Genomic DNA, 10,652 nt, shown 5'->3' with positions numbered 1-10,652 from the left:
TTCCAAAGATGCTTCCACATTTTTAGGTATTTGGTACAGCAGCACCCAACTTCACAGAACCAAAATCTATACTAGTATGATCAGGCTACCATAACAAAATGCTACAGACTGCATAGCTTAAACAACAGAAATTAATTATCTCACTGTTCTGGAAGCTGGATAGTCCAAGATCAAGGTTCAAACAGAATTTGGTTTCTGGTGAGTACTCTCTTCTTTGCTTGCAGACAGACACCTTTTTGCTGTTGCACATGGCCTCTCTCTCTCTATGTGCACAGAAGACAGTTCATGCGAGGATACAGTGAAAAGGTAGCCGTTTACAGCATACCCTGACTGAACATTGATCTTGGACTGTCCAGCACTCAGAACAGTGAGAAAACTAATTTCTGCTTTGAGGTCATATGGTCTGTGGTATTTTGTTATGGCAGCCCAAGCAGACTAATATACTCACCCTACTCCAGCCAAACACCAATGGAAACACACCCCTCTTCTTAGGAGTGCCTAGTGAGAAGCTGATCTTCCACACACATCCTCAATTCCATGGAAGGGGTGGTACATTCCAGTCCCCTCACTTGGTGGTATCAGTTAGGCTTAGGTGGGAGCTGATCTTCCATACCCAGGTGGTGATAATAGATGACAGCAATCTGATTTCCCAGCTGAGGAAGTATCTCTGTAGGAGACCAGCAGCTCTTTTATCTCTCCCCTGGCAAAAACCAACCATGTTCTGATTTTCCTACCAGGTTAGTGTCAGTGGGGTCCACCAGCAAGCTGAGACTCAAGAATACTAAACCAGGTGGCTTAAGTGAGAGCTGGTCAGCACTACCTTTCCAAACTGCCCAACTCGTGTCCAGCAGGGCCTGTGGGGAGCTGGGCTTCACCCCAAGCTGGCATTGCAGTAGAAGGAGGTTGTGGGGGGCAGGGCTAGCTGGCACTCTGCTGCTTTCCCCACCCCCTCCACTGGTGTCAGTGGGGCAAGGGGGGAAACTAAACTCTCACTCCACTTGTTGCAATTAGGCAATGTGTGAGCCCCACTTTTGCTAGCATGGTATCAGCAGGGCCCAGCAGGAAGCTGAAGATATACTCCTACTTTGCCTTTGGGCTTTAATTCAACTGCTTGCTGAAAAAGATTAAGTAGAATCCAGATTATCATAAAATAATATCCAGAATGCCTAGGACACAATGGAAAATTACATCATAACAACAACCAGGATAATCACAGCCTGAATGAGAAAAGGCAATCAACAGACACTAACACTGAGATGAATCAGATGTATGAATTACGTGGCAAGGTGTTTAAAGCAGTTGTCATAAAAATGCTTCGAAAAACAATTACACACTCTTTTGAAATGAATAAAAATAGCAAAGCTCTGTTAAAATATTAGAATTACAAAAAAAGAACCAAATGGAAATTATAGAACTGAAAAAATTTAATAACCAAGCTTTTTCAAAAATATTTCTAGATGAACTTATTAGTAGAGTGAATATAACAAAGAATAGAATTAGTAAATTTTAATACTGATCAGTAGACTTTACCAAATCTAAACAACAGAGAACACATACAATAAAAATAGTCTCAGGGACCAGTGGGACAATAATAAAAGAGTTAACATTGGTATTTTCAGAGTCCCATAAAAACAGGAGAAAGACATCGAGACTGAAAAAAAATGTTTACAGAAGAATCGATACAAACTTCCCAAATTTGGTGAAAGATATTCAATCTACACATTCAAGAAACATAAAATTCCAAATAGGATAAATCCAAAGAAATCCATACCAAGAAACATCATAATTAAACCTCTGTAAGCTAATGACAAATTAAAAATTTTGAAATCAGCCAGGGAGAAACAACACGTTATTCATAGGACACCAATTCAAATGGCAGTGAATTTCTCATCAGAAACCACAGAGGCCAAAAGGAAGTGGCACAGCAGTTTTCAAATACTGAAGAAAAGAACTGTCAGCTGCAAGTACTGGTGAAAATATCCCTCAGGAATGACAGAGAAATAAAAACATTCTCAGATGTAGAAAATCTAAGCGAATTCGTTGCTAACAAATAACTGTAGATGAAGTTTTCCCTTACCTTTCTCTGCTTTTTATGATTAACTTTATGCTTGCTATTGCCTTCTCTTCTGAATTGTCTCGTTACTAAGAAGTCAGAAAGCTGCAAGGAGTTATGCAGGTCATTCTATATTTGTACAATAAACATCTGTTTAGCTTCCAGAATTACCATGGGACAAAAATGATGCCTAAGAAAGTATTTGTTTGACTGCCATTTGGCTTTTTATACTTTCCTTTTGGAAGCACATTTGTAGCTATTGAAATCAAATCTTTGGTAGGTAGATTAGAAACTTTATAATCTAAAAGTTAATATATAAAGAATGTATAAGATTATGAAACATACCACCTGTCTTTTGATTTTTGTTTTAACACCACTCTCATTATTATTTAAAAATAAAGACTTGGGCTTAGCAAGGAAAAGGTGCAGAGTAGCAACTTGGAGAGAGGGTGAGGTTCCCACACCTGTGGTTAGTGGTAACGACAGACAAATACTCAGATGAAAGTAACCTAAATCAGAACAAGACATGTATAGGCAAACCTAATCATGGATGAAAGAGAAGGCTTAGAAGAAAGAGGAAGGCTTAGAAGAAAGGTGTAGCCAAAGGCTGCTAGGGTCTGGCTTGGCCAGTAAGGTTGGCATCACCTTGCCATCCTCACACATGGGAAAGCACACACCACACTTCCTGCCTGCCCCCAACCCCACACACAGAAACACACATGCACACAGAACCACACACACAGACACACAAGGCTTACCTGCATGATATCTGCCACCTTTCCTTTAGGAGATATATCCAAAGAGGAATGCTCATTTTATATCTATCTCCTCTGTGAAAAAAAAAAATCTTATTCAGACCAAAAAAGTATATTCCTCATATTCCTCTCAGCCCCACCCTGAAAAAAAATGTAAGTGGCTGATGCTGCCTGCAACCTAAGCTTCTCTAAATTCTGGTTTAAGAGCTTATGAGGCCGTCCATGTCCTTTGGGACTGTTGTTGCCCTTCTCTTATTCTGTCTTCATCCAAGTATGACAATCGACTCACCTTTGTCCTTAAAATATTCATTATTTCTGATATGTTTTGGGGTTTAGATGAGAGCTGGCCCTTTTCTTGGGGTTATCTCTACCCTCTGTGGCATCATGACTTCAGGTACCAGGCTGGGATCTACCCTATGAAAAGCATCACAATCTGTTTATGGAAGGTTATGAAGGATTTGAGATAGAAAGCAGTGTAAACCAAACATAAAATCCTAAGCCCCCTCAACCAACTGAACGGACCCTTTCTGGGCCAAGGGAATCCTGAAACACTGAGTTCCAGCCATGATGGGAAGGGAAGTTTGACATGCCTCCTTATACCCTCTCCCTTTGGGGTTTAGGTTCAACTAACCATCATTAACATTAAAATAGAGATCATAAGACTGACAAAACACAAGGTTCTTTGTGGCAATAAGATATGAAATTTCAACCTGACTCTGGTATAGCATCACTTGCTCTCTGAAAGCTACTACGTATGAGACTTCATCTACGAAATGAAGGCCTTGGCTTACACAACCCCCTTATCTTAGCTCAAGCTAGTGACTTCTTAAGTCTTTAGATAAAGCTTAACCCTTTCAACCAATTGCAAGTCAGAAAATCTTTGAATCTGCCTATGAACTGTAAGTGCCCCCTCAAGATATCCCACCTCTTTAGGCTGAACCAGTGTACACGTTCCAGGTATTGATTTATGTCTTTGGTTGTAATTCCTGCCTCCCTAAAATGTTTAAAACCGAACTGGAACCTGAGCACTTTGGGCACACTTTCTCAAGACCTCTTGAGACTATACCCTGACAATGGTCACTCATATTGGCTCAGAATAAACTTCTTTAAATATTTTACAGATTTTGGCTTTCTCATCAACAGCAACACGACCAGAGAGGAATCACATGCTTCCTAGGCATGCAGCCACCTGAGCCATGTGAATTGTAACAACAGACACCGCAATAAGGCTCTGAAACCCAGTGGTTCTCAATGTGTGGTTCCTGCTCCAGGATCTCTGGTGTCTCCTGGGAACTTACTAGAAATGCAAATTCTCATACCACTTTCCAAATGCCTGAATAAGAAACCAGGCATGGGACCCAGTTTAATAAGCCCTCCAACTGTTTCTGTTTTTTTGTTTTTTGAGACAGACTCTTGCTCTGTTGCCCAGGCTGGAGTGCAGTGGCATGATCTCAGCTCACTGCAACCTCTGCCTCTCAGGTTCAAAAGATTCTCTTACTTCAGCCTCCTGAGTAGCTGGAATTACAGGCGTGTGCCACCACGCCCGGCTAATTTTTGTATTTTTAGTAGAGACAGGGTTTCACCATATTGACCAGGCTAGTCTCAAACTCCTGACCTCAAGGGATCCTCCTGCCTTGGCCTCCCAAAGTGCTGGGATTACAGGGTTGAGCCACCACACCAGGCCCCGACTGTTTCTGATCACCTGCAGTGGTTTCCCTAAGAACCACTGCCTAATGCATGTTTCCCCTATGCTTGCGGTGGGTCTTTATCATACAGACTCTCAGAACCCTTGGCAGAATCTCTTGATTTAGTAGTCCTGGGTAGGATATAAGAATGTGCATTTTTCACATGTGTCTTGGGTGATCTTTACCATTAGGCACAATTTGAGGACATTACCCTTTCCCTTCCTTGAGAGCTGTGTGTATCTACATCACCCACTCAGTCATAGTTAACAAATATTTATCAGTTATTTTTATGTAAAATAAATGTTTTAAAACAAAGTGCTAAAGGTTGCTTTATTTTGTTACTAAATAATATTGGTCATCATTACTGTGCTCTCATTTTTTTCTTCATTAGTTGTGAAGAAGGTAAGATTCATGGTATCCACTTTCTCCAAGTTCTTATGGGTGAGAAGGAGGTCTACAGACAGCTCAAGCATGTGTCTCTTTGGAACATCAGCCTGATAGGACTTACAGCAAAAAGGAAAGCTGATTTTGTAAACATCCAGTTTTAAAGTTACATATATTTTTAAGCCTAGACCATTTTCACACATCGCTTATGAAAAGATGATAGCATATACAATTACAGAAAGCTTACCTACCATTCTTGCATCAATTTGAGCCAAAATTATTTTCTAGCCAAAACAACAGTTCAGTGTCTATTGTCTAAACTCCTTCTGTTTCAGTATCAATTAAAATTCAGTAAATGCCTCAACTACAAAAAAGCTCATATCTCTTTCTTTGCTATACTATCCAAAGGTCCATATTCCAACTGCATCTCTATTTCTACCAGATAGGTACAAATACAGAGAAAAAGTAATTTTCAGTATACTATGCTAATGAATCCATGCCAGAAATCTAATTATCCTCTAGTGAACTAGTTTAAATACTTTTCAAGAAGGATACAATGAAACTGAAATAAACATTGGTTGACCACATCCATCAACTTTGTTCATCTCCCTTAACAACAGCAATTACTTATTCTCCCTGAACCACATTATCATAATACTGACCTGGCTCTGCAAAGGAATGATTTACTTCATATATTCTAATACATGAGCCTGAAGCATGCAGGCACCTGACTAAAGTTTGTAAGGATGCTTGCTGCATTTTGAGTTAGAAGACTTTCCCTAAGAGTAATCATTCTTGTGCAAACAGGGATAATCCCTGGGAGTCCTATGTAGGGGTCCTGTCAGGCAAGAAAGCAGCAAGCAGAAAGCAGGCAACGAAGGATATTTGAGTTACTGTAAAAAATATCAGAGACTCCTCTGCATCTATAATGGCCTATAGAGAATGCCATGACTTGGGAGAAGGTAGATTGGCTGGCCCTCTCTTCAGTCCACTGACACTTCTGTAGCAATAAGCTGCCATCCACAACGTCTTTTTTCTATTAATGCTGATTGACATTGTTTTGATTTTAGACACGTTTCACCCAAGAGAAAATGCTTAGTGAGGATTCACAAGTGGAACCAGCTACACAATTTGCAGGGCCCACAGCAAAATAAAACTGTGTGAGCCTTGTTCAAACATTAAGAATTTCAAGATGGCAGCAGTTGAGCATCGAAACAAGTACAAGGTCATTTTGAGGGCAGGGCCCTGGTGCCGGCCCAGGTCACAGGCCCAGGAAACCAGCTTGAGTCACAGAGTGTGTTACTAGAACATGACACTTCCAATGGATGACTGTATTGTAACAATAAGTCCCTGTCTTTTTGGATGCCTTTGAGCATAACCACATAAAATTAATTTATTAAGACTTAGATTGTTGTATATTTTGTCACTTTCTACTACCAAAAACAGGAAAAGGATTGGAAAGACAGCACAGACTATAACTGGCAGTTGGTATGACAGCCGATTAACTGATACTGAAGGCTTGGAGGAGCACATGTTATCAGAGATGGCTATGGCGTTTCTTGGAGAAAACCTGCAAAAGTCAAATCTGGAACATGGCGTTTGTATCACATGATAATTGAGCTTTCAGGAATTAACGTTATTCTCTTCTATTATTTGTTTCTATGTGTTTGTTTTTACTAGGTAACTGTGGAATAGTGACTTACTTTCAACTTTTTAAATACCCAATTTTTTGTTTTTATTTTGTAAAGCTTACAACATACCAGGAAGTGGCAGTTACATAAAAAGCAAAAAAGGGGGCCGGGCGCAGTGGCTCATGCCTGTAATCCCAGCACTTTGGAACGCCGAGGCAGGCAGATCACAAGGTCAGAAGATCAAGACCAACCCCGTCTCACTAAAAATACAAAAATTAGCCGGGCGTGGTGGCAGGCGCCTGTAGTCCCAGCTACTCAGGAGGCTGAGGCAGGAGAATGGCGTGAACCCGGGAGGCGGAGCTTGCAGTGAGCGGAGATCATGCCACTGCACTCCAGCCTGGGCCACAGAGCAAGACTCCATCTCAAAAAAAAAAAAAAAAAAAAAAAAAAAAATTAGCCAGGCGTGGTGGCGAGCGCCTGTAGTCCCAGCTACTCGGGAGGTTGAGGCAGGAGAATGGTGTGAACCCAGGAGGCAGAGCTTGCAGTGAGCCGAGGTCATGCCACTGCATTCCTGGGCAACAGAGCGAGACTCTGTCTCAAAAAAAATAAATAAATAAAAAAAGCAAAAAAGGCTTACAAACTAAAAATAGGAGAGATGCTCATTACCCCATTTCTCCTAATTATTGTGTCTTGCCATTGGTATCATTAAGTTCATATTTTCATTATGAATATTTGTATTAGAGCTTTTTCTTTTGTGCTTCCAAAATATTATTTGCAAAAGGGGGAAATATTTATCCACAATGTTTTCTAAGTTGTATCTTTCATGTCAGTTTGAAATCTCCTGGGAGAATTTCAAACTGATGTCTACATCCCATTCCCAGAGGCTGAGCCGCACTGTATCCTGGGCTTTGGAATTGTAAGATACTCAAGTGATTTTACTGTACAAGCAGCTTTGGCAACCATTGTCTAAAAAGGTATGTACAATTAGAAGAGAAAATGGGTGAGGAAGAACCATAGTAAAAGTGTTGGGGGAACAAGAGGAGCCTGCCAAGGAGAATAAGAGGAAACATTATGGTGGAAGAGAACTGGGGAAGTGTAGTTTCCTGGAAAGTGGAGAAGGGAGATGCTGGATGAAAGGGTAATCAAAACAAGAAGATGGACAAGTGATCACTGGATTTGGCATACAGAAAGAGTTGGAAGGCTTCATAAAGGCAGTTCCAAGCAAAGAATGCAGACTGCAATGAGTTTTTGAGTGAAAGAAAAATGAGAAGATTTTCAACAACTTACCTACAAAGAAAAAATTTCCAGTAGTAGAGGAAAGATGGATCTTCTCTCCCTCAATATTATTAATATCCTTCAGGGTTAGCCATAACATATCTTCTCTATACTTAACCCTCTACCCAAATGACTCCCATCAACCTCTCTCTAAAAACTGTTAAATAAAATTTTCTTCTTGATAGCACCAATGTATGCTGACACATTTAAAAGTGGCCTCTACTATTAGAACTTCATTCTCAGCCTTGCCTTCCTGGTGGGAAATATAACTATTATGGTTGGAGAAGGTGGTTAGATTTTGGCACGTAGAAATGGAGATCAACTTGTGTGAGCTTTCATTTTTATATGAGTTTTTTGTTGCCTTGGAAACCATGGTCTTTGTGGAAAAAGCAATGTATTTTGTGGATAGATGATCAAGAATTCAGGTATGCTCTCTATAAACATTGTGCATCTGTGTGAAGAAGCATTGGCCAAGCTTTGTTGGCAAGAGGGCCAGAATTTGGTTTTGGTATATGTCACATGTCTCCTAAAGTATATTTGCAAAATGTTTCTTGGGCAGAACAAATATTATAAGGAACATAACTTCATGAGTTTTTCTTTGAACACACGCCTCACAGAAAGTACAGCCAAAAGTGGAAAAGTGACCCAAAACTTAAGCCACATACTCATCTTTCATTCATTATTTCTGAGTATTCTAAGATGTGTGAATATTGCATTTGTTCCGTCTTCATTACTATTAAACTTGTAGGTTCATATCATAGAGTCACAGCTACCAGCCAATAGGAACCTGATGATTTTATCCCTAAGGGAAACAGAGCATTTAGGCGCCTTGAGGAAAGATGGAAAAATCATAAACCACAGTGGCTATTATGCACTTCAGAAGTCAAAAGGCTTTTCTTGTAAATTACTTTGAGGAATTTTGAAAAAAATCATTAAAAAACAGCAATCTCAAAGGCCCCAACCAGCAATAGGGTCAAGTTGGTCATAGACTTTAATTTACAACTTTCCCTTTTGAAGAAACGAATATTCTTCATAAATAAATTTAAGATACTTTTTGGGACACTTCTCCAGCATTTGCACGATAAAGATTTGTTAAGTGATCATTTTGTTCTTGGTCTAAAAATACAGGAATCATAAGACATCATTCTTTCCCTTGATAGGCTTACAGTCTAGTAGGGGAGAGATATTTATAAGTTAATAAATCTAGTTAAGTATAGATAGGCCACATAGTGGTCCATAGGCAACAGTGGTCAGTTCAACATGGGGAAATATAAAATAATAATTATGATAGCAACAGCAATAAACTTAAAACAAGAGATGTTCCTTAAAGTGAATTTCTAAACTTGTAAAATCTTCACCTGTGGGCAATGGACAAATGGACCAAGGATTTTTGCCTCAAACTGTGCTACCAGCTATCCATCTCTCAGGCATTGAGCATTCCAAGAGCTTGGTACCTAATACCACTCAGACTATGATAGAACCATTTCATCATTAGGCCAGTCTTTTATTAACAGGCTCCCTGGTAGCCTGATGTACTTAAAGTATTATACTTCTTTAAATGCCAGTGATCAAGGGCAGTTTCTTGGAACCGCCCTTGTGAGGCCACCCAAATCCTTCTGTATGCCAAATCCAGTGATCACCTGTTCATCTTCTTGTTTTGATTACCCTTTCATTCTGCATCCCTCTTCTCCTCTTTCCAGGAAACTATACTTCCCCAGATCTCTTCCACCATAAACTTTCCTCTTATTCTCCTTGGCTCCTCTTGTTCAGCCAGCAGTTTTACTATGGTTCTCTCCTCACCCATTTTCTCTTCTAATTCTACATACCTTTTTAGACAATGGTTGCCAAGGCTGCTTGCACAGTAAAATCACTTGAGAATCTTACAATAATTCCAAAGCCCAGGACACACTGCAGCCCGGTCTCTGGGGATGGGGATGCAGAAAAGAAGCTAATTCAACTGATGGCATCTAACCAGTTAAAAGCATCTGGTGACAATTTGTATTATACATCCATCTCAGCTGTGTAAACTCCCTATGATCTCCTTTTTTTTCCAAAATAAGTGAATTTCCTATTTTTTATTTGCTCTATTATATTTGTTTTATACTCTTCTAAAGAATGATTATGCATATAAATTTTCTCAAGATTTGTCAAATAAGGAAGTATTTCCACTGGGAAAAATAACATATATAAGAAGAAGTCAGGTTACTACAAAGAAGTAGAAAGATTTTTTTAAAAAATAACTTCCACTTTATTGTCCTAACGTCTTTCTCTTTTGGATAACTGCACATAAGGTCCTCTGTGTGCAGATACATTTGACTGTTGTTTTGTTTATTGTTTAATTTGTTTTGGTTTGTTTCTACTATCAAGGAACTTAAAATAAATCAAATTATAAATAGATAACTCCAGAAAGAAAGATAAGTAGCATATAGAATGTGGAAGTGGTGAGAAGACATGAGTCATTCAAGAAAGCTCCTGGCTTCTTGGAGGAAAAGTATGTTGATTAGAATTCAAATAAAATAGAAGAAAAAGACTTCTGGTTTTAAAGTAACACAAAAGCACAGATTTTGCACCCTCCTGTCTTAGAATTATCTCAATGCAGTAAGTATCAGAACAGGATCTCCAACTTCAATAAAACTGGAGACATTTGTTACTTCAAACTATAATATGTAAAGCAAGTAAAGAGGTAGAAACTGAGTTAGCAGTGCAAAAAAAAAAAAAAAAAGAAATGTAAGTCTTGCAGAGAGGAAGACTGTTATAAAACAATTAAACTCATGAAATTTGTTTAGTCTTGGGAATTGGAAGCACATATACCATGGAAGGTGGAGTGAAGCAAGGGCTGGAAACAGGTCAATTGGTTGAAATTCTATGT

General features: G+C 39.3%; 1 long non-coding RNA gene across 1 annotated transcript in view; it reads right to left on the bottom strand.

The window, feature by feature from the left end:
• Nucleotides 1-1,654: 1,654 nt before the first annotated feature.
• LOC129042896 (uncharacterized) overlaps nucleotides 1,655-10,652 on the bottom strand; it is a 52,750-nt gene continuing 43,752 nt past the window's right edge. The window contains exon 4 of the long non-coding RNA XR_008504231.2: nucleotides 1,655-2,883. This is a non-coding gene — a long non-coding RNA (uncharacterized LOC129042896). The remainder of the gene's footprint in view (nucleotides 2,884-10,652) is intronic.

The sequence above is a fragment of the Pongo pygmaeus genome, chromosome 7 (assembly GCF_028885625.2).
Source record: "Pongo pygmaeus isolate AG05252 chromosome 7, NHGRI_mPonPyg2-v2.0_pri, whole genome shotgun sequence".
NCBI classification, from domain to species: domain Eukaryota; kingdom Metazoa; phylum Chordata; class Mammalia; order Primates; family Hominidae; genus Pongo; species Pongo pygmaeus.
Note: the sequence above shows the minus strand (reverse complement) of the source record. Positions and strands in the feature narration are given on the sequence as shown.